Below are 24,190 nucleotides of genomic sequence, written 5' to 3' on the forward strand. Positions count from 1 at the left end.
GGCTGAATGATGGGCAGAGACTGTCCTCTGTGTGCCGAGAACACATGCAGCAAAGAGAGTGGAGACATGGCTCAGTGGGTAAAGTGCTTCTCATAGAAGCATGAGGACCCAAGTTCAATCCCCAGCAATGACATGACATCCTGGGTCTGATGGCACACACTTGTAATCTCGGTACTGAGGAGGCAGAGACATACGGATCCTCTGGGGTTCACCAGCCAGTCAGCCTAGCCTAATGGGAGAGCTCAGGCCTCAGTGAGAGACCCAGACTCAAAAATCAAGGTGGATGCTCTGGGAATGATACCAGAGGTTGACCTCTGACCTCCACACACATGTGCATCTGCACACACATGAAAACATGAATACACACATGCATGCATATATATACATGTACACATATATGTATATGGGGGGAGAAAGGGAGAGAGAGAGAGAATAAACAGAACAATGTGAAATATTGAGAAACAACGGAGATCAATCCAGGGCCTCCATTTTCTGCGCGTGTGTCAGACACTGAGGAGGTCCATAGGTCCTCCTGTCCGACCACAGTTTCAGAAGCCCGACCTCGGCTCTTTCCTAGCTCTAGCAGCTTTCATTTTTCACCCTGGATTGTTCAGGAAAAGGGCAGTCAAAATAGCCCTCCACGGTGTCTGCATGTGCACTTGGTGGTAGAGGTGTGAGAGTCTCCCATCAGCAGTCCACAGTAAGATGACCACGGTCTTGGCGGTAGAGCACATTAGCCAGGCGCAGCTCTCCCTTCCAGCCCAGGCTGTTGTTTGCTACATGGCCTGTCTAGGCAAAGCTCCATTCATTCCCACTCTGCCTTTGCTAAGGCAGATAAGGAATGGGGCGGGTGGCTAAGGACTTGGAGTCTGGGGCATCTCTTTCTCTACGCCTCTGCCTCCTTCCGTGTACAGCCTTACAGAATTTATGACAACTTGGCTGAGCTCTGTCCCTTGACATCACTTAGCCAGTTTGCATTGCTCAGTTTTTCCACAATAACTGGAATATTTGGCAAGAAGTTTCAACTCTGCAATGGGAAGACTTCCAAAGTAAAAAAACAAAAAAACAAAAAAACCCAGGTGGCTACCCCGATCCTCTGCTTATAACTGCCTAAGATAGGCTTGGAGGCTTCTGGACTTTTCTACATGTGTGCTGCATAGAAATAAGGTACTTACAAGGCTGTCACAGGGAATCATTAAGGGTGTTTCTACAGCATAACAATATCACCAAATGCTGCAGTGATAGAATAATGGCCGAAGACTGAGGTGAGCCAATGGTCCCTGTCAAAAGCCAGCTTCTTACTCTGGAAAAGTGGGAGAGTCCTTACCTGAGCCCTGGAGTAGCACTATCTTAGCAAGGCGTATAAGAACAGAGGAGGGCCGAAGGAGGTCCTTGGACAATTCGATGCCTGGAGGGGATGGAGGACAGACCTGTGTCTAGCAGATAAAACCCAAAACATGCCCTGCCCATTGGTATCACCAACTCAAATAGAGAGATCCCCAATACAGGGTATACCATTTATCACCCACTGAGGACCTGTTGGGAAACTATGAACATAGGGAAAGATGTAGAATGCTCCATTACATTACCCTTCCCAAATTGATCTTTTAGTGATCCAGAGTGACTGTCACAGTGCCTGCAACATTCTATTTCAATATTGTGAAAATGGCTCTTGAGGTCAGGCTCAGAATCAACCCATGGTGCATAATAGTCTATGCTTGGCTATCAGGTGGCCTCAGGATCCATGCCCAGGTTATCTCTCTGACTGACTTAGGTGGTGGCCCATCTACTTGATGCGGAGTTAAATAATAGTTAAAACAGAAGAGTTAACTCAAGGCAGCTTGCACACACATCATATGAAAGATCGGGTGAGGGTTTCAAAGGAAGGAGGGGTTGCAGTGGGTGCAGGGGGCCAAACAAGCCGATATTCCTTTGTTACTTACCAGCTCACACTATCAGCAGTGAGAACTCATCTTTGTCCACACCCTTTCCCATCGAGAATGGCCACCAAACCATTCCCTTAGTGTGAGATGAACCAAGGACAAACTGTGTGTGTCGAGCATGTGGTAAGATTATACCCAAATCAGCTAAGGTGATAAAGAACAAGGTTACCAAGGGGGCCTGAAATCACCAAGGAACTCAGGAAAGGGCCGAAGGAATGGCAGCCTCTGAGCCGAAGCCAGTATGCCGTGACCCTAGCTTTTCTTTTTCTTTTTTTTTTTTTTTTTGGATCTGATCGATTTTTTGTTGTTGTTGTTATTCTAAACTTTGAATTATTGTAATTTGAAACCAAATAAGCAGATGGAATGAAAAAAAACAAAACCCACCACTAACAACAAAATCCCCTTCTGCCTATCACTCAATCTTACAATTATTGTTGGTGCTAACTTTTTAAGTATTTTCCCATTAGGCAAAGATTTGCAAATGTACTAGACATTATCCACTTAGTGCAACCAAATTAGAGTATCAGAATAACAATTTTTTTTTTTTCACAGCAGTTTTTTAACATTAAACAATGACAGAAGAGTCAAGGTTACGCCCTGGGCTAGGAGGACCATCACTAGTAATTTGCCTGAAACTCTGGAAATTCCTAGAATTTTAGTGCTAATTGATCATTGCTCACCCTGAAGACAGATAACTTGGAGGCGATGTTTGTGTCGAGTCACTTTCAAGTATTTGATAACTTTTGTGCATTCAGACAGGAGGAGAGTGGGAACCAGCTCCAAAGTTGCCTTGCTACTTTTAGACGAGGGATTCTCCCTATCGACGATGGAGTTGGGACACTGGGGAAGCCTTCTTTGGGAGGCCAGGGGAGGCCATCAGTCCAGTCACCTCTCCCAAGGGATGCTGAGGGATGTGAAGGAAAGGGGGGAGGACAGGCCTCTGTTAACAAAGCCGTATTTCTTCTGACCCCTGCCGCCTTGGCTCTGGGAGGTCAAGGTCGGAACTGCACCGCCAAGCCATCCCAGCGGTCAGACCACTCACCTCTTTGAATCTTCACTTAATCTTTAAATATCTACTTCAAGGGGCTAGAGAGATGGCTCAGCATGGTAAATGTCTAGTTCACAAGCATGAGGACCTGAGTTCAAATCCCCACCACCCATGGAAAAGGCAAGGCTTGGATGTGTGGGCCTTGCTCTAGTTCTAGCTCTATTGCTGTGATAAAAGATTCTGACTGAAACCAACTGGGGGAGGAAAGGGTTTATTTGGCTTATATAGCCCAATCATAGTCCATCCCTGACTGAAGCCAATTGGGGGAGGAAAGGGTTTATTTGGCTTATATAGCCCAATCATAGTCCATCCCTGACTGAAGCCAATTGGGGGAGGAAAGGGTTTATTTGGCTTATATAGCCCAATCATAGTCCATCCCTGACTGAAGCCAATTGGGGGAGGAAAGGGTTTATTTGGCTTATATAGCCCAATCATAGTCCATCCCTGACTGAAGCCAATTGGGGGAGGAAAGGGTTTATTTGGCTTATATAGCCCAATCATAGTCCATCCCTGACTGAAGCCAATTGGGGGAGGAAAGGGTTTATTTGGCTTATATAGCCCAATCATAGTCCATCCCTGACTGAAGCCAATTGGGGGAGGAAAGGGTTTATTTGGCTTATATAGCCCAATCATAGTCCATCCCTGACTGAAGCCAGGGTGGGAATCTGGAGGCAGGAACTGAAGCAGAGACCACGGAAGACCAGGGCTTACTGGTTGCTCCTCTGGCCGGTGCTCACCCTGCTTTCTTATGCAACACAGGACCAGTTGCTGAGGGGGACATTGCCCACAGTGGACTGGGCCCTTCCACATTGTTCAACAATCAAGAAAATGCTTCACAAACATGGCCACAGGCCAGTCCAATGGAGGACATTCCTCAACTGAGGCTTCCTCTTCCCAGGAGTGTCAGGTTGACACTGAAGCTGTCTGGCACATGCCTATGACCTCAGTGCTGTGGTGGGAAGAGAAATAGGCAGGAGGGCTGCCGGGACTTGCTCACTGCAAGCCTCGCTCCAGCTCAGTGAGAGACCCAGTCTCAAAGGAATCAAGTGGAGAGTGATAGAACGGGTCACCCAGCATCTTTACCTGCCTCCGTGCACAGGCACAAGCATCTGCCCTTCAGCATCTGCACGTATATGTACAACAGAGAGAGAGGAGAGAGGGGGGGGAGAGAGAGAGAGAGAGAGAGAAAGAGAGAGAGAGAGAGAGAGAGAGCGCTACAGAGTTGTAAGATGGGGTTTTTGTAACTGTGCAAAGAGAAGACATTCAGTTGGAATTCAGTTGTTACCAGGCAGGCTGAATTGACACATGTCAACAGCAAAGGGTTCTGCTACAGAGAACAAACCCCGGAACATCCACCTTCCACTTTTTTTTTAATGTGTATGCATGTAAGTGCACCCGTGTCGTGTAATGCCCACGGAGTCCAGAAGAGGGCATTGGATCCCTTGGAACTGGAGTTAGCCACCACCATGCGGCTGCTGGAATGCAAACCCAGGTCCTCTACAAGAGCAACCAGGGTTCTTAACTGCTGAGTCATCTCTCCAGCACCCGACTTTGTATAAATGACTGTGCCCATAATAAATTGTATGCAGCTTAGATTCCACATTTTAGTGCTGAGATTCCTGTTTCATTTCGGTTAGAAGGCTGATGGAGTGGAGGAGGAGGGGAGCGGTGCTGAGGGACGGAATGGATCATGATCGTGGGCAGGCCGAATACTGATGGTAAAGAGAACATTCCAGCATTCCCAGGATGAACTGCTGCTGATGCTTTTGCTGGTCCATCTGGATCCCTCTCTGGCTCCTGCATGAATTCAGGGAGATACTCCAATGCCTTTGGACCTTTGCATTTCACTCCCAGTGTCTGGTGCCCCGCCTGGATTTGCTCTAGGGCAACAGGAGCTGCCTGCACTGTATTGGAGAAAGTTAGAGCAAGTGGGAGATTGCAACCCTTTGCTCATTCCTTAGCCAAAGGCTGGACTCAAGTGGGATCCTAAAGGCCCAGCTCCCTTGTCAAAGACGGGGTTTTCAGAACTTCCCGTAGGATCCGGCAGGGACTGGACCTTGGCCTGGGCCTACAGTTGAACCTTAGCTTATCCCTTTTCCCCTACTTTCCCTCAGACCCCTTTGGGCTCCTTCAAAGAGCTCCTTGTTAATGCATTGCACACGCATCTTCACATTCTTATTTTTATGCTTAGTATTAGAGGACTTACTCCTAAGGCATGCATCTGACTTGGAAGGCCAAGGGCAGGCAGGTCCTGAGCTCTGGTCTGGAGTCTCCAAATGAGGACGGCAGGCTGTATACTGGATTCTTTACAGGCTGACACACACTTCTGGGGGAAGGGGTCCTGTGCATGTCCCTGGGGCAAGAAAGAATGGGGGGGGGGGGGGGCAAAAAAAAGGGGGGGGGGGGGGTGGCTGGAAGTACTGGCCACACTGTGGGCGACATACTCAGGTGTTAAGCTGATGATCTCATGAGTGGTTCTGATGTAGTCCTCCATAAACAGCTGTATGTCTAGCCCAACTCATAAATTCTATTCAAAGGTAAACATGGGCTTGCTCCTCACATCTGACTTCAAGGTTCTTCATGGTTTGATTCAAGCCAGGAGAACTGGCAGCACCTCAAATTTCTTTTTTCATTTGTAGAAATTATTCTGGGGAACTGGATCTCTTGAAAAACTGATACTTATGCACTTCTCTGCCCAGAACTCAGATGTCTTTTCAGAATGTCCCGTAAAAATGCATGTTATGGAATGTCGTATATTCTGTACTGTATTCAAACTAGATGCATGTAAGTCTTGTTCCCTTTAACTTCACTGGCAGGAGGAAAAGCAAAAAAGCAAGAGAGGAGAGCTGGGGGAGAGCTACCAAATAGTCACTGAGCTTGAGTTTTATGTTAAGCTAACAGATGAATAACATTAACTAAACTTCAATTACAATTAGCTGTTATTTCACACAGTAGATCTCATTCATGCCCCTTAAAAATCTGCGCCTTAAAACCAGGCTGGGAAACAGGTTTTACTCATTGCATGAGAAAGAGAGAAATTGGGTGACACAAAACACTTGTCAGGATTAAAAGGTCCTCATTTCCCTCAGCTTCAGAAACTTCCAGAAATACCTAGACCAATCCCTCAGCTATTAAGTCATGCAAATCAAAGTCTGTCTCCTGAGACTGAAGTCTCATGGAGGTTTGTTCTAGAATCTTCTGACTTCTCTCGTCAGTCCTCCAGTCATTGATTTACAAGACCTCTCCTCATTTTGTGAATTCTGACCGCTCTGCAACCATAGGCCTAAGTATTGATATGTTACCAAACTGAAAAGAATATAACAGTAAATACCACCACCATGCAGAATATTGTCTCAGCATTCAGCTTCTTAAAAGCATCCGTCCTAGACTTACCTTTTATTATCTTTAATATCATGCAATAAATGAATATGACTTTCTTCTTTTATATAAATTATTATCAGCTCTACTATTCATGATTCTGCAAGAAATCTAACTTGCTGTAGTTTTAAACTATGCTTTTAACCCATGGAGTATATTGCTTTCTACTCAAAGGAACCGGTACATAAATATGAATGTTCCTGATGGACTAATTTGAGAAAAATGCAGAGAAATGGAAAATACGTCCCCTGAGGTTATTGTGAGAGCTGTCTTGAATGTCCATTTGGAACCCTGTGGCTCTGACTTCTGACAGATCAACCTGTCTGGCTTCTATTCCCTTTCCCTTAAAAGACAGCTAATCATGCTAATATTCTGGTTTAAGCATATGATTAATAACATTCTTGAAAGTGTTTTAAACTTTGGGTAAAAAAATATTCAGATAACTAAAGTCAATGCTGAAAATACTCGTTAAATACAAGAAGATAAAAGTTAACGTTTCTGTATAAAAACTCATATCCTTCAGTCAAAACAGGATCTTATCAGGACTTATGCTGAGCCACGTATTCATGGAAAGAGATGTCTGATAGCCAATACAAGTGTGATGGAGCTCCAAAACGGAACACAGACAGTAAATGACAGGCGGTGCTGACAAGGATAGCATCAAGGGAAATGGAGGCCCAGAGTAGGTCTCAGGCCACATAGATAAGGTCCTTGCAGGCCAAGACCTGACCAATGATAAGGAGGTGGGCCCTGAATGAGAACAGAGCTGGAGGTGCTTGTGGGTGGGTGTGGGTGAGCAAGTATGTCACAATCTCCTTAGTGACAAAGAGCCTTTGCTCCTCCTGGCCCTGCCTGACCACAGGGGAAGGGAAGCTCTTAGGAAAGCCATCTGATCTCTAAGGATGCCCCCAGGCTCCCCGGATATACTGCTACCAGAAGGCCTGGTGGGCACTTCCCTCCTTAGGCACTGGGGAAGTGTAGGAAGGACCCACAGCTGGGTTCCAGGGAGACAGGGACTGTTTCCACACTCCAACAGTCTCCCTTTAGAGTTGCTCCAGTATGCCTGACCACTTCTAATAAAAAATGTCAAATTCTGTATAAGAATTCTAGGACCCTAATCCTAACACAGACCCCCTACCCCATTTTATACCACCCAGAAGAACCCAGTTTTACTCACATTTTTCCAACTCTTTTGTTCATACATGAGGGAAAACAAAACCAATTAGGAAAAAAAAAAAAATCACTGTGTCCACAGAGGGCAGAACAGAAGCAGCAGTTCCCCCTCCACAGGATGACATTTCCCTCAGACATAATCTGACATAGATATGGTCTGCAGGCGCTACTTGGGTTCTCTGCTCTCCCTGGAGGTGGGGATCTGATTAGTATTTCCTTTAGGGTGGGGAGAGGGAAGAGGAAAAGAGGTAGAGGGAGCTCCTTAAAAAAAATGATCTGTTTATTTGTTTATAGTTTACTTAGGCAAAGGGACCTTAGAAAGGACTTTGATAAGAGGGTGTGAAGTTCCCCTGGAGATTAACTGGCATTCTTTTAAAAGGGCTTCAGTTTTCTTTTATACAGGTGCCTGGCAAGCTGGGAAGGAGGTGTCATTACAAGCAGTCCTGTGCTGGTCTGTAGATTTCCTTAAGATCTTAAGATACATGCTGACATCATGGGCTCCTTTCCCAGATTCCTCTCTCTCATTCTCTCTGTCATTCTCTCTCTCTCTCTCTCTCTCTCTCTCTCTCTCTCTCTCTCTCTCTCTCTCTCTCTCTCTCCCCCTTCCTCTCCTTTCTTCCCTCCCTCCTTCTCTGTCCGTCCCTCCTCCGCCCAATCTCTCTTGCAATCTCTTTCTCTCTTCAGTTCCTCCAGGTAATCCCTACTCAAACTTGTACCAACTTGTTTTTGACTGACAGCAAACAGTGAGGAGTGATTCTTCATTTTGAGAAACCCTAAGCACCTATCTTTCCAAGGCAACCTGCGTGGACTGATCTGGTCATAATTCCCCATTGCGTTCGGAGCTCTTTACAGGTAAGAGGAACACACTTATGTCAACGTTGGGGCACACAGCATGCTGGAGATGTTTTTGAAAAGCTTTACTTCTAAAGGTAATGAAAAGTTGTGATTCTCTTAAAACTTCTTTAAATCATTCAAGACGTCCAGGCTTATCTGGGGGAATTTACAAGTGCTGTTTACATGTGGAAAGCGGGTTTTTTTTTTTTTTTTTTTTTTTTTTTTTTTTACATTTACCTTCTTTAAAGTTATTGGTAACCTGCAGAGTTCATGATGGATAGAATCTAAAAACATAGGATGTTTTTCTTAGTTTCTGGTCATAGAATTGTGAAGCCAAACAAAATGAAAATTTCACTTCAGATTCTAAAATACAGGGGGGGAGTGCTTTATTCTTGTCTGTGAAAAAAATATCCAGATGCTGTCCTGCCTGCTGTGGGTAAGAGGGGTCTAGAGTGGAAGAATTCCTTTGAGTTCTCCTTCCAATTGCTTTTCTATCATTGTGTATGTCACAGGGAGTGTGAGGCTGATTTCCAGAGACTATATAGTTTTCTGGCTAATTCACTAGCACTTATTTCCCTTTGTCAGTGGAGAAATCAGTTCAGGTTGTTGGGTAAACGCTCCAACTCTTTTAAAATCTGTTACCTATCCTTAGGAAAAGAGAAAAAGTTATGTAAGTTTCTGTGGTGAATATAAGGAATGTAAACACTTCTGACTTGAGAAACTATAAGCTTTGTTCATGACCCATGGAGAATGCTTCTTTCTAATCGAGTATAATTTCACGGGAGTTTAAACTACCCTCAGCTAATAAATGCTCTACTTGGTGAAATTTCCAGAGCGGCTTCTGCAGTCTACTTTTCTCTATATTTCCTCATTTAGTCACTTGAAGGAAGTAAGAATTTGTTGTTCCTTAGACATTTCATGGCCTCACAAATGCTTTAAGTGACAGGTTAGAAAACTTCCAGCAAATGGAGAAGTTGGCTTTAGGAAACTTAACAAGCTTTGTGCTACACAATCTAAATGCTCAGGTTCACTTCTTTTTATCAGCTGAATATATGTTAATTTCCCCCACTTAACTTATAAGGAAGATTTTTGTCAAAGTTATAAATGAGTCTTAAAGTTCATTCTTGGCTGCCTCAAAATCACAGGCTCATAGTTACACACAACCACTGTTAGTCTGGATCCTTTACCCATCTGCCCTCTCCTGAACATTTAAACAAACAGGTCACAGTCAGTAATAGCCTTGGGTGACAAAATTCTCTCCAATTTACAACTGTGCTAAAAATCAAAGGACAGTGTCACATAAAACTGGAATGTGCTTTTAAATGCCACCGGAGTGTGAACACTGCATATTAGGGTGACTTCCAGTTGAAGAATTAATAAAGCACTCACCTCACTTGGGTCCCAGGGCACTGCTCTCTCCAAACCTTCCTGAGATTTTATTTCCTACTAGCTTTCCTCCTTGCCTAGCTGTAGTAAAATAAAATAAGTGACCACGTAGACGGTGCCCCAGAGGTCGTGCGTGGGGATTCCACACAGGGCTGGAAAATAGCAACATTTAGCCAGATTGACTATAGTGCTAGACCTAGAAATTTGAGTCAAATGCAGGAGCCGAGTCCTCCTCACCGAGTTAAACAAACACATGAGTAGTTGTGGGGGAGGGGGGTGTAGAGAACTAGAATATGTGATTCTGGTTGCTTCGGGAAAACATGTTTCTCAAGCGCCTTCCTCTCTTACTTCCCTCCCACTGACATCCGTGGTTACTTTACAGAAAGTGCTCCTTCCCCAATTTCCTCACCTCACACTTTTAACTAGTGCAGACAGCCCACATTTTGGGGGGCAAAAGAGTGAAACCCAGGCTTCTTCTGCCAGCAGGCCCCGTGCCAACCAAAGCAGGTCTCATTGGCTCTTCCCCCAGGGCTGAGCACACTTTTCTCTGCAAGAGGAACTCTTGACAGGGTTCTGCACTGGTTGGGGAGAGAGGGAGCATGTGTGTGTGTGCACATGCATGTATGTGGGTATGTGTATGCATGCCTGCATGCATGTGCAAGCATGTATGTGGGTATGTGCCTGTATATATGTGTACATGTGTCCATCCATGCAGCATGTGTGCACATACATTTATATGTGCTTCTGCATGTGTGCATACATGTGTATGCATGTGTACACATGTGTATGTGTGTGTTTAGATGTCTGTATGCATGCATTATGTGTGTGCCTGCATTTATATGTGTGCATGTATGTATGTATGTGTGCATGCACGCATATGTGTGTGTATGGATAATCAGGAATGATCATATGTGTGTGTGGGTATCTGTATATATGTGTGCATATATGCATGTGTGCATATGATATTATACTTGCCTAGACAACATTGTGCTGAAGACAAGAAAACCACCCTTGTGTCTTAGGCAGTAGACCAAGAGGCAGCCCTTTTCTGACTTAACCAGTGACTGTCAGATACTTGACTTAACCTGTCCCACCCAGCTTGAGGCTTGCAGAAGCCTACTGTCTCTCTTGCATATGTCTCTTTAGTGCCCTCAGTTGAGTCCAGCATGTATTTATACAGAATCCTAGAACCAGCATGGCACAGCTGCAAATGGCCTGCCCCTGGGGTGCTTACCAGTCCCAGGGAGCAGCTGTGTGAGGGATAGTGGCCTCCAGAAGCATCTCCTTCCCACTGTAACGCAGAAGTAACACGGCTTATGCTTCTCCTCTGCAACCAACTCAAGGGTCTCATTTAATTTCTTCTGTCAAGTAAAAATAACTCTACTTCAAAAACAGTCAGGAAGCTCTTGCAAGAGTCAGTATTAGCTTTGTGCTTGTAAAGAGTTTGTTGCTTAGTAGTGGTCAAAGGCAAGAAGCAAACCAAAGGGAAGTTGTCCTCTGTCCTCTCCCCTTCACCTTTGTTGCCTCTGCACCACCTCAAGTTCCCTAGAGGGATGAGGGAGGCACACATAGCCCAGGAATAAAGTGAACAACAGATGGACCTGGCTCTGTGCCTCTCAAGGACACAGTGCCCTGGCAAGGGACCCTTTACTAGCAACTTCCTGGTGCCAGTCTCCCAGACAGGTAACTGAGCCCTGCGATCAGAAGTAGTTAAATCCAAGCAGTCACAGGAAGCCAAGTGCTCCTTAAACTAAAGGAATGGAGGGAGCCACTCCTTGCCTTCAGAGGGGGAAAAATATTAATGGAAGTACAGATTCCCCAAAAGAAGTTTTATTTACTAAATATTACTTTGTTGAGACCAAAACCAAATAAAAACTCAGTCCTTCCTAACAAAAGGCAGGGTGAGAGAGCTGAGGGGAGCCCAGCACTAGAGCTCTTGCCTAGCATGCACAAGGCGCTCGGTTCCAACCCCAGCACTGTAAAAGGCGGGGATGATGGTTGAGTTTGACAGGGATAAGCTCTGATACATGTTCTCTGGATTCATTCAGACAGCAATAGAGGAACCTCCACTTGTAACACAGCTGACATCTTTGTAGAGAGTCGCATACTTTCCCAAGGAGTTTGAGTCACACACATTTGTGTTCTTTCCAGAAAGATAAGGTTGGAGAAGTGCAGCTACCTGTAATACTTCTGATGGGGGAGACTTCAATAAGCCGAGAGTTACCACAACTCAACTCAAGAGCCTGGTTTGTGCCTCTATACCTAAAGTTTTGTACCATAAGATACCAGATATTTTCCTCACACTATAAAGATGAATCAAGGTTTCCTGGTCATGCTCACATCAGAAGATATACAAGGGTATAGCATTTCGATTTGGGGCATAAAAACACATAATGTGCCAAGCAGCTAGTTGGTGTCTAGTAGGAAGTTCTTAAGTGGAAAGGCATATGCTCACTCCCCTGGGATTGAGGACATAAAGATGAAGCCATCATAAGGGTTAGTAACAGAATAAACCAGGTAAGCCAGGTCTCGCTCCGTTCTCCCCCAAGACCCCCAAGGTTCAAATCCAGAGCAATCTAAGTTTCTGTTTTATGTACCAGCGGAGCCATCTTTGAACTATGATGCTCAAAGCCTCAGCCGTAGTTCTGGCAGTTCCTGCAGAGGTCGGAGTGCAGGGTTATCTCAAGCCTGCCGTGCTCCCCAACCACACTAAATTCACTGACGGTTAAGGAAGCGGACATGACACGGAGAAAAAGCGTGCTGGTGAGGAATCCAGGTTCCCGATTGTTCCAGGAGGTCTGGTATGAGTTCATCCTGTTTCAGTCGGAGCCGCCCTGGTGTCGGACTGATGGTTATGAAATTCTTGTGCGTTTTTCCAGTACTGTAACTAGAGGCTGGTCGAGATTTTACAGAGCTTAAGAACTGTGTAATACAGGGGCTGTCTTAAAGGACAGGAGTGTAAAACTGTGGTTGTAAAATTAGGAGAAGGCTTTGGAGAAAGCCTGGAGCCCTGAGGGGAGTCCCATCAACTTCATGAGAAGCCCATTCTGCACTTTATGTCTCAATGCCTGTTTCTGGGGTGAAGGGATGAATGAATGTATATAAATCATGGCTGCTAGTTGCCTCTGAGTAACTCTGGACATGATAAGCAGAAATAGCATGGACATGTACGTCTACGAATCTAATGATCACATGATGCTTCTCACGTCACTGGCATGCAGCCATGGACAGATTCTCACATGATGGCTGACCCTTTGGTTCATGTCCAGGCCTCAGGGTAAGATGCTATCTGTTCCTCTTACAGCAGAGTACACACATCCTGAAGTCCATACTGCACACTTCCCACTTGCAAAGTCTTGAACTTAAGACCCAAAGAACCCTTTGCTAGTCCTGGGCCTAGAATCCAGAACAATGTTGGGTGCATCAACAAGGCATGTTTCCGTCAACGGACACTGAGCAGTTACCGCAATGAAATGCCCATGTGTCTGGCAAGGGACCCTCTCCTTTCTCCTCTATTTCTATCAACAGATGCTATTTCTGATTCCTTTTATCAGTTAATAGTGTTGATTCTTGGGATGAATGCAGGCAAACACGTGCCAACCAGATAACGTTCTGCATTAATAGTGGCACATTATTGTCAGCATCTTGGTTAATAAATTTCAAAGTGGTAATTTTGACCTAAGGTCCATATTCAAGATTAAATGTAGAGTCCAGCGATGTAGAATAGTTCTTAAAGTGCTTTCCCAGAATGCACAACGCCCTGAGTTCAATCCCCAGCACTGCATCAACTGTATGTGGTGACCCAAGTCTGCAGTCCCAAACTCAGAAGATGGAGGCTAGAGGACCAGGAGTTCAAGGTCATCCTTGGCTACTTAGTGAGTTCCGGGCCAGCCTGGGGAAAATTGGACCCCGTGTCAAAATAAATAAATAAATTAGTAAAATATAAATATTAAATTTAAATATCTGTGCCCACTAAACTAGTCTCCTTAAAGGTTCATTTATTTTTATTTTATGTGTATGAGTGTTTTGCCTGTGTGTGTATCTATGTACCATGTGCCTATGGAGGCCAGAAGAGGGCATCAGATCCCTAGAACTGGTTGTTAGCTGCCAAATGGGCACTGGGAACTGAACCCGCTTCTCTGTAAGAGCAGCAAGTGCTCTTAACTGCTGAGCCATCTCTCCTGGTCCATCTAAACTACTTTTAAAGTACTACCATATTCATAAAGTCCATAGTCAAGATTAAATGTAAGGGCTGGCAATGTAGTTGACACCTTACCATCTTCCCTAAATAAAATTGGTGCATACGGTATGCTGTGGCTTGATTCTTGTCAGCACAGCGCTGTGACCATGTAAGCAGCAGATACTCAGGGATCCAGTACCTGGCCCTATGTACAGAAGACTCAGTGTCTGGGACAGTCGGAAACCCTCTTAGATGCTACACCTACTCACAGCAGGACCTTCCCTGACTTGTTCCGCTAAGGAGCAGAGTTCAAGAAGGGCCCCCATGTAACTTTAGCTCTGCAAGAAACAGCTGAGTCTTTAAGTCAGGTTCAGGAAACCCTTCCAAGCCTGCAGGCCCCTGGAAACATCACCATGGTCATTGACACATTCAAAACCTCCAAGCATCTTTACAGTAGAGGCATCCTTTAACTCTGAATTCCTGTTGTATGTTCATTTTGGACACACCTCTTTTCACCCTGTGACTGTTTCCTCCTCTGACTCATTTTCCTGTGCACTGGAGACGCGCGGTGGGCTGTGATTGGTGTGGGATGGAGTCATGTGACCCTAGAGGGATTTTTGTGTAATGGTCCTGCTCCACCAGGCACTCAGTTGTATCTTTGGGCCCAGAACTACCCCTGGAGGTGACTGGCGCACCTTAGAGCTCACAGTGGACACTTACAGTCCAGTCAACTCTAGAAAATATTTTTTTAACTTTGTGTCTCAAAGATAAATGCCATTTTCTCTCAATCCACTTTATTCTAAAAAGGTAGAAGCAAATTTATAAAGATACACAGGTGCATACACACATGTATACCCATACATAAGTGCAGCATGATTTAAAATTAAGTAGGAAAAACTAAGTGGTTTCAAAAAGGCCATTTCATTAAATTGTCTGTTTATACAAATATATATTTTGATAAACCAAGACAATGTACCCAGATCCACAGAAGCAGAATCTTGTCACTTCCAAATTAAACATGTCTTTGAAACATGCTTCATATTTGTGTCTGGAAATCAACTGGGTCCTCACTGGATAGGGTGTGCATGTGCGTGTGTGTGTGTGTGTGTGTGTGTGTGTGTGTGGCGGCCAGAGGACAACTTGTGGGAGTTGGTTCTCTCCTTTTACCGTGTAGGCCCTGGGGATCAAACTCCAGTTGTCAGTCTTGGCGAAAAGCACCTTTTCCCAAAAAGCCATCTTGCTATCCCCATCAAGAACTAGTTTTGCATCCACCACATTTTATTACTCTTCTGAAAGACAATGTCCAGCCTCTATTTTAATTTTAGCTTCTTCTTTACATAACTCTGTGTATCACTTAGTTGCCCTCACTGAGGCTGTAAACTTTCCCTCCTGGTTTTGACTCAGATCTTGTTCAGATCCGGCATTAAGTAGAAACCTCCCTTTTCCTGGATGTAGGCATTTCATACCATTTCACTTGATGTTATAATGGCCTGGGTACTCCCGTCTTTCCTCGGCAGGATTGAGGCTGCTTTGGCAACAGAGCTTTTGCCTGATTCTCCTCTCTGCTCCCAGGGTTTCACCCAGGGGGGTCCCCCAGGCCCTGCCCAGTGAGTCTGTGTGCATTGACACAGAAGAATTCTGCCTTTACTACATCATCCCTTACCTCAAAATTCTCCATCCATCCTATCTTGCAAATACAGCACAGACTTTTCATCTGAAGTGTTTGAAAATGCATATATCTGACAACTAGTAAGTGGAATGTTATCTCCTTTGGTGAACATCATGATGGGATGGATCGGGTGCTGGAGTTGGATGGGGGGTGTTCAGGAGGGAAACATCTTTGAGAAGAGAGAAAGAGCAGCATCATGTCCCTACAATGTAATAGTAACAGAGCAAATCCAATCAAGGGGAAATAAGAAACACTTGAAGCGTTTGGGGGAGAAGAACATGAAGAGACTTGGAGGGAAACAGAGCTGGCAGGGTCAGCATGGGCGGGAATTCTGATCCCAGGGAGGAAAAAGGAGAAAGGAAAGGAAGAACTAAGTGCAATCCAAGGTGCTAAAGGGTGATTTGATTCATGGAGGCAAATCCAGGAGGCAACTGAATTAACATCATGTTGGTCTCCTCCAAACATTCTGTTCAGATAAGAGTTGGGTTAACACACCCATGGTGATAGTGGTATTGACTCAGATTTTACGTTGGAGAATTTTCTAGATTTGCCTATGTTAAAGATGAAATATTAAACTCCTCAGAGCCCCTCATTCTGTCCGAGAGCTGCCCATGAGAAACATTACGGAGCCTGAAGCTTCAGGAGGGTTTGCATATTTAAACATGAATTTTTGTAATTATGGATATTTACTTGTCTAGCTCAATATCCTGGGGAAGTTTCTTACACTACACTTTCTATGTAGCAGATTGTTTACTTTTCACTATCTGAAGAAATGGTCTAACTCATTAGCCTGTGGTCAGTGGAAATGTTTGTAAATGAGATTTTAAATCATTTCCCCTCTTTACTTTAAATGTTTAGGCTCTGCCCTTAAATCATCTCCATCCCACATGGTCTCACTGAGGGCTTGCTCTCAGGAGGCTGAGAAGTCTTCTATCTATCTATTTGGATGATAAGACTTAGCTCATATATATATATATATATATATATATATAAAATGTGTGTATATATATATATAGTATGTGTGTGTATGTACACACACACACACACACACACACACACACACACACACGCCATGGCCACAGTATGCCTGTGGAGGTCAGAAGACAGTTTGTGAGAGTTGTTCTCTTTTACTGTGTGGATTCTGGGGATCAAACTCAGGTCTGTAGGTTTGGTGGCAGGTGCTCATAGCAAGTGAGCCCTCTCACTGGCCCAAGACTTAGTTCTTGATCTCAAGGAAATTCCAGGTATCCTCAAGGGGAGATGTGAGTAGGAGATGGAAGGTACATAAAAATACTCAGTGCCTGGCAAAATATGGTGAGAATTGAAGGAGGGACCTTCACCAAGGGATGGGGATAGTCAAAGGCAGAAAGGTGGTTGGGGGAGAACTGGGGCCTTTCAGATTAGTCTTGCAGAACAAGAAAGGTACTCCAAGAGTGATGGGAAGGAGAAAGCATCAGGCCAGAAGCCAGTGCAGGTGGCTGCCATGTGCCCTGGGGTTGAGCTTGTCCTGAGAAGATGCAGGCGAGGATGCCAGTCATCAGGCCTGATAGACAGATGACCCAAAGAAGACTGGACACACAGTACTGAACCCTTCCCAACCCAAAGAAGTCTTATCACCAGCCTCCTCGGAAGTCAGACAGGCAGGGGACAGAGGTTAAGTCACTTGCATATTGCTTGCAGGCTTCAGATGGGCGAAACTGGCTTTGGAAGGGAGCTCGCAGCACCTTAGTGGAACTGGGCGAGTACCTGGTTTTTGCCAGGGATTTACTTCAGTTTTCCAAAACACTGAATAAATTACAAGCCCATTCTTGAATGTGTTTCCAATAAAAAACAGGAAAGATAATGCAGGATCCAAATTTGCTAATTACTGCCCTGATGAAAGCAAGACCTTTCAAGCTCATTCTTTCATAAGAGCGGCAACCTTCTGAACACAAACAGGACCTGACAAAGACAGTAATGCGAACTAGAGAAAGAGACTGAGGAAGGAAAGCCAGGTCCCCGCCGGCCATGGACCTGCATACAGCTTCTGATTCATGTTGCTGGAGTTCTTGTCTGGATTTTCAGTGCTGGGCTGTGACTACGCAGAAGTGCACTGAAATATCAGTGTAACAGTACATTTGAAAAATACATGGGCAGATTATTCTAAAACAAACACTTTTTTTTTTTTTTTTTGGTCTTTCAGGGTCTTCTTGTAGCCCCAGCTGGCCTGGAACTCATAGAGATCCATCTGCCTCTGCCTCAGGGAGCGCTGGGCTGGGATTAGAGGTGTGCTCACCATGCCTGGCATTTGGTTGGTTGGTTTGTTTTTCCTCACCTTTTTTAAAAGTCAAATGACATGATATCACATATCTGTCATCTCTGTTCTTGGGAGATGGAGGTAGGATTGTCAGTTCCAAAACCTGCCTGAACTACAAATTGAGATGTTCTTAAAGAAAAAGGAAGAAGGAAGGAGAGGAAGGTGGGAGGGAAGGTAGGAAAGAAATCAGTCAAACGAACAACACACTTTGGAAACCTCCTCATAGCAGAGCACAGGTGTGTGATGACAGTATTTGGAATTGTCCAGAGATAAGGGAGAGAGAGAGAGAGAGAGAACAGAGAGTGGTGAAGGAATTAGAGGGTCATCCTGATAAAAGAAGCAACCTGGCCCTGTGCCCGGATTTTCCTCCTTGAAGTTGGGACATCCCTCCATGTGAATTCCAGGAGTTCAGACTCCAGACTGCAGGCTGCATACCACAGGGCATATGGGACGTGGTCCACAGAGGATGGCATCTTCCCTTGACACTCAGGGTCCTCTCCTTCCCCTGGGTCCTCACTGTTCCTGTTTCTTCTTCCCCAATAATCGAAGCACAAGGCTGCTCTTCTCAAGTTAGTTGCGGGGGGGAAAGGGTGAGAATTGGAGAAAGGGGCCCTGGGTGGAGTCTCCACTCACAGGGTACCTGAATCTGGGTGAGTTATCTCGTCTCCTAGTTTCCCTATCTGAAAATCCCAGAGAAATTCCTACTGCAAGGATAATAGTAGAATGCCAGGCAGTGATTCTGGCGAAAGTGCTGATAACCACTGTGCTCTTCTGTTTTATGAACTGATAGGGAACAAATACCTCGCATGATCAAAACTGATTCCTATCTTCCTCCCCAAGGGCCTGATTTCCTTATCATACAGTTCTGCTTTTTTTTTATTGTTTGTTTTGATTTGGGTTTGTTTTTTGTTTTTGTTTTTGTTTTTGACCTTCTTGGATGTTTAACAGCCATACTTTAAGGCCTATACTAATCTGGTCAGAGGGACTTAAAGGACAGTTTTTGCTCCTTGCCCTCCAAGGTTGACTAAGTTCCAGGGGACAATGGATCATCTCTCAAAATGTCCTGTAACTGTGGGGAGTTACCTGAGTCACCTGTCCTCTTGATCAAGGAGTCTATGGAGACCCCACCAGATGGACTTGAACCAGTGTCCAGTCTACAAAGAAGAGGGTCAATGTTGTGGGCTCTCCTCAGGCCAGCTGTGAAGACCCTAACCTGGATCTGGTCCCCTGCCGATTAGGGGGTAAGAGGCGTGGAGCACGACACACAGACCCCGGGAGTCGGGTAGAAGCAAGCACTAGGCGAGGTGCTATAGACTCGTTTAATGCAGGAGGGGGCAGGCCTTATATCTCCCTTTTCTCCGCCCCCAAGTCCCTTTAGTCAGTGTATTGTTTTCTGATTGGTCCACGCCATGCAGTCTGTCAGCAGTTACTGGGATTGCGAGCCAGGGTACAGAGGCGTGGGCTCCTTTTGGCGGGCTATTTGCGGACCAAGAAGTGAAGTGAATTCTTGCTGAATCCCAGGGCTCTGGGTCCGCGCTGTCTTTGGAGACCTCCTGCTACAGATCAACACAAAGGACACATTTCCTCCATCCTTCCAAGTGAAGCCAGCCATGGTCGAACAGGACCTTCGACTTATCTTCACATAGATGGAACTGGTAAAAGAAAGCCAGGGACTCCTCCCAAAACCATGTGACCCCTGAGGAACAGATCCTCAAATGACATTAAGAGTAAAAATAAATTGGTTAATCTGGGCCAACAGTATGTTCTTAAACACCCGAAAGAAAAGCATAATCAAAGATTAAAGTGATCAGTATATTTCTTAAGAGTCCATGTGTATCGCTAAAGGCTACATAACAAGAAACAATGCCAGACAGGAGATACCTTCCTTTGAGATATGGGCCAGGGTGGCCCAAGAGACTCCCAGACAGTAACCCAGCATAGAAATAGGAAAATGAACAACAGACCCCAATCTTATCTAAAGGAATATTGACAACTGATTGCTGCTACGTGAGGAAGAGCTGATCTTCCTAAAACAAGGAACTCTAGATAGGCTGACTAAAACAATGCCAGACAGGAGATACCTTCCTTTGAGATATGGGCCAGGGTGGCCCAAGAGACTCCCAGACAGTAACCCAGCATAGAAATAGGAAAATGAACAACAGACCCCAATCTTATCTAAAGGAATATTGACAACTGATTGCTGCTACGTGAGGAAGAGCTGATCTTCCTAAAACAAGGAACTCTAGATAGGCTGACTAGACTCAGCACTCAGCAGATAATATGGGGGGAGGCTATGGGAGGGTACCATTTGGGATGCGGGTATAAAGATGAGTAAGATTGTTTGAGATGTTCTGTGTGAAATACACACACGCACAAAAAAAAAAAAAATCAGTTAATAAAAAAAAAGCAGGTCAAAAAACTTGAAAAAAAATCTTATTTTGTGAAGAAAGCCTAAACTCTGGAGTGTAAGCTGCCCTCTTACAACATCTTCAAGAAGCTTCTTTAATCTATAAAAGGTATTATAGAGCTAGGCAGACGGCCAGTTGATAGAGTGTGTGCCCTGAAAGCCTGAAGACCCAAAATCTATGTGAATGCAGCAAAACAACAAAACAAAACAGGGTGTGGTCATGTGCTTGTAATCCCAGCACTGTGGAGGCAGAAGGACGCAGGTCCCGGGCTCTTTGGCCAGCCGATGTGACGAATGGGAGAGTCCCAGGCCAGAGAGACCCAGGTTTTAAAAAGGTGTAGATGGTGCTTGACACACGAGGAAGGAGCTTGAGGTTTTCCTCTAGCCTCCATGTACACACACACAGACACACACACACACACACACACACACACACACACACACAGTATGATACCTCATAGCCTCTGATTCTGAGAAGAGCTGAGATGGGAAAGAACTTGTTTGTTGAGTTTGCCTTTAAAAACTGTTATTTTCCATTCAAAAGTTGGCTATGAAGGCCCTGGAGGACTGACGGCACTTTGTGAGTTAGACATCGCCCTGCTAAGTATGTGACAGGCTTCTTCTTTTTTTCTGTGAAAACTTCCTCAGAGCCTTGGAAAGGTAAATCTCTCCTGTATTTCATTTCGAGAAGGCAGTGACGAAGGGAGAGAGCCCGAGCTTGGCACGCAGGCTGCCAGCCAGGCCCTGGAATCCGGGTGGGTCTAGGAAAAAGCACAGACCTCAATGGAAAACATGGGTGGGTGTGCAGGAAACCCCCGGAAACTGTAAATTGGCTGCCTACTGCTTGAGCTGGGATGGATAGAAACCTCAAGGCTGTTAGAAATCAGAGCAGAGGGAACAGCAAGTACCTTTGCTCTCTGGGTCTCTTGTCCTGAGAATGATTGTAACCACCAACAGCCGTGGCTGCATCTGTTGTACCTGATCATTTAAGCCACCTACCAGTGGAGCCTGAGGGAGGAGAAGATGGCCTGACTCCCCAGAGTGCCATCACCAGCCCTCCAATTCACCATTGCTCTGGTCCCACCTCTCCCTGTCAGTCCCATTCAGTTTCTCCTAAGTTCTCCCTCTACCTCATTCTAATTCCCCTTCCTGGAAAACCAGTTTTTGCTTTGCCTATTAGAACCTCATTATCCACCTCTCAGGCTAATCCAGGCTCAGGTTTTCCAACACTGGGGAGCCTGACAAGTTCTGCATTCCCTGAATCTAACCTTTTCTAGACTAAAGATGACTGAAGGTGTCCGTGATAGTAAGCACTAATATTCTTGTCTCCCCATTTGAGCAATCAGAGTCAGTGCCCCCCACCTTCCTGGGACTCGAGAAGTCCCTGTAAGTCTGCATAAGACTGTCAGCCCCTTGTACTTGACTGAAAAAAGCCCCACTACCTTTTGCTGAGTCTGACTCTGCACCAGGCTTGGGCATGCTCAGGTCAATGATTGTCATCTGCCCTAATACAAGGATCTTTCCCATGTGCCTTCCTTCAAATGAGGAAGCTGAATGTCAGGGAGACCAAATGACTTGTCCAAAGTTTCAGGTCCAGTCTCCTCTCATAAGACACCTCCCTTCATCTTTGAGATGGTCCAATGGGTGGTTCTTTAGACCTGAAGAGGCTTCCCCCGTGCAAAGTCATAACCAGAAGCTTTGACCCCAAATCTGTATGTCTGACTCCAACCCAGTCACCACATGCCCAACACAAAGTTGAGCATAAATTATAGAAGATGAATTGGTGATGATCACATTTTATCGTAAACAAAGAAATAAATGACCAAAATCTGAAAATGTGACCAGAATGGTATATTTACACAGGACTAAAATGAAACTATCTTATTCTTCACTTTATAAGAACAAGATATAGATGGTTTCTAAGCACTGAGTGTGTGGCACACAGCACAATCTCAGCTCTCAAGTTCAAAGCCAACTTGTGCACTTGGGCTGCCTAGCAAGACCCTGCCTCAAAAGAAAAAAGACAAACACAGTCACTATTAAGTAGTTGTTGAAGTCCTTGGTCATCCGCGCTTTACACAGTTCTACAGAAGTCATGGGTATCATAAGCAACTTCATATGTAGGAGGCGGGTTTACAGATGACTTCACCAGTGGCCAAGGCATCCTGAAAGGCAGCCCTCTGATTTTGTACAGCAGAGTCTTCCTGGCATCAGGTAGTACCAACTGTAGTTCCTTCCTGGCACCTCCCTCCATCTTCAGATGACATAATTTCCCTGACTTTCAGCTCCCTCTTTTAGAGACAGATAAATGGGAAAACTCTGCTTGCATTGGAGGGGAGGGGGGTCACTAGGTGGCCCCAAAAGCAGGTTCTTGGAGGCTGAGCTAAGCGGCACTGTCAGGCTTTCTTAAGTGGAAAGGTGAATGTGTGCTGTGCTGCTGATGCTGCACTGGTCCCAAGCCCTAGCTGCCCGTATCACTCCAAGCAGATCATCTGATGCCATGGGGAGCACTGTGGGAATACATAGCTAGCTCATCAGAGCCCTCAAGCCTGGGTAACTCTTTTTAAAAATATTTTATTTATTATTTTTATTTTGTGTATATGAGTGCATTGCCTGCCTGTGTATAAGTGCACCCATGCTGTGCAATGCCTAAAGAGGTCAGAAGAAGGTGTTGGATCCCCTGGAACTGGAGTTACAGATGATTGTTAGGCACCCTGTGGGTGCTGGGAATTGATCCCATGTCCTCTGCAAGAGCAATCAGTGCTCTTAACCACTGAGCCATCTCTCCAGCCCCATAGCTTGGTTAACTGTTACTTCCAGTTTTTGAGAGGACTAGAGAAAGGTCTACATATTGTTCCAAGTCCATCTGAACTCTGGGAAGAGTCACCTTAGCATTACAGCCTGATATTAGAAAACTACCTTTCTCCCAGTATTCACAAAACAAGTTGCCATGTTTGTAAATATTGAGGACTTAAAACATTTCTAATGATTTCCTAGTTGGACTATTTTGACGTCCAACCTATGACTTAAGCTTTGCAATTCTCCTGAACCCAAGAAGGTTTCTCCCACCAGAATTTAAGTTTAAATTTCACAGGGAAATTTATTTTAAAACCAAGTAGGTTTCTAAAACTCAGCACTGTGTGGATATAGTCCCAATAGGGCTGTGTGAACCCTGTCACAGTACTTTTTAAATATTAATAGTTTAACATCCAACACAAACATTAAAAAAACCTAAGAACTCCACGTGTGCTCTAACCTTCACTGTGCACCAGGCTGGAAGAGAGCTTTGAGGTCATTTCCTCCAAACCTCTCATTGTACAGATGAGGAAAACAGGACTAATTGATGGCTAGTGATCCTAAATTATAGCTCTTCTCAAACCAGATCACATAACCAGTAGACTCAGTGTGCTCCCTTAGTTTTTAGCTTACACAGCTGATGAGTGTGCTGTGACCTTGGACATCCACCTTCTGTGGTTTACAAGTGTTTATGTTTCTAACGTGGGGTTTGCAATCTCCTGTTCCAGTGACCTTTACCACTGAGGCCTTGTCAGCCCCCAGTCGAGTTGACTCACTTCTTCCACACTCAGCCAACACTTCTGGGCTCCTCAGCATCAATGAAGTATCATGACACACAGGTGGCGCACAGCACAAGTGCGTGCTTGGACCCTTATGGGGTCCTGTGATGCGGGGGGGCATTGCAAGTTTGTCCCATACCCTGCAATCTGGTCTTCTTCCACCAAAGCACCTGTGCGCATATCACACTGGTTTAGTTGTCATTCATGAGTCTCAGAGCTATTCCTGCTCTTTGTGTTTGTTCTGAGGCAGGATCTCAGATAGCCCAGGCTGGCCTCAAACTTACCGTGGAGTTAAAGACAA

The 24,190-nt window shown here is 45.1% G+C and overlaps 1 protein-coding gene across 4 annotated transcripts in view; it reads left to right on the forward strand.

Moving 5' to 3' along the window:
* The first annotated feature begins 7,237 nt into the window (after positions 1-7,237).
* Positions 7,238-24,190, forward strand: part of Kcnj15 (potassium voltage-gated channel subfamily J member 15) — a 48,956-nt gene continuing 32,003 nt past the window's right edge. For 2 of the 4 annotated variants that reach the window (XM_029560526.1, XM_029560528.1), the window contains exons 1-3: positions 7,238-7,313; positions 7,945-7,993; positions 8,280-8,394. The gene's annotated coding sequence lies outside the window, so the exon portion shown is untranslated. Of the gene's footprint in view, positions 7,314-7,944; positions 7,994-8,146; positions 8,395-24,190 lie in introns of those variants that run through there. The other 2 variants (XM_029560525.1, XM_008826905.3) reach the window with 1 other exon arrangement.

This window comes from Nannospalax galili, unplaced genomic scaffold, assembly GCF_000622305.1.
Source record: "Nannospalax galili isolate Female #2095 unplaced genomic scaffold, S.galili_v1.0 scaffold192, whole genome shotgun sequence".
Taxonomy (NCBI): domain Eukaryota; kingdom Metazoa; phylum Chordata; class Mammalia; order Rodentia; family Spalacidae; genus Nannospalax; species Nannospalax galili.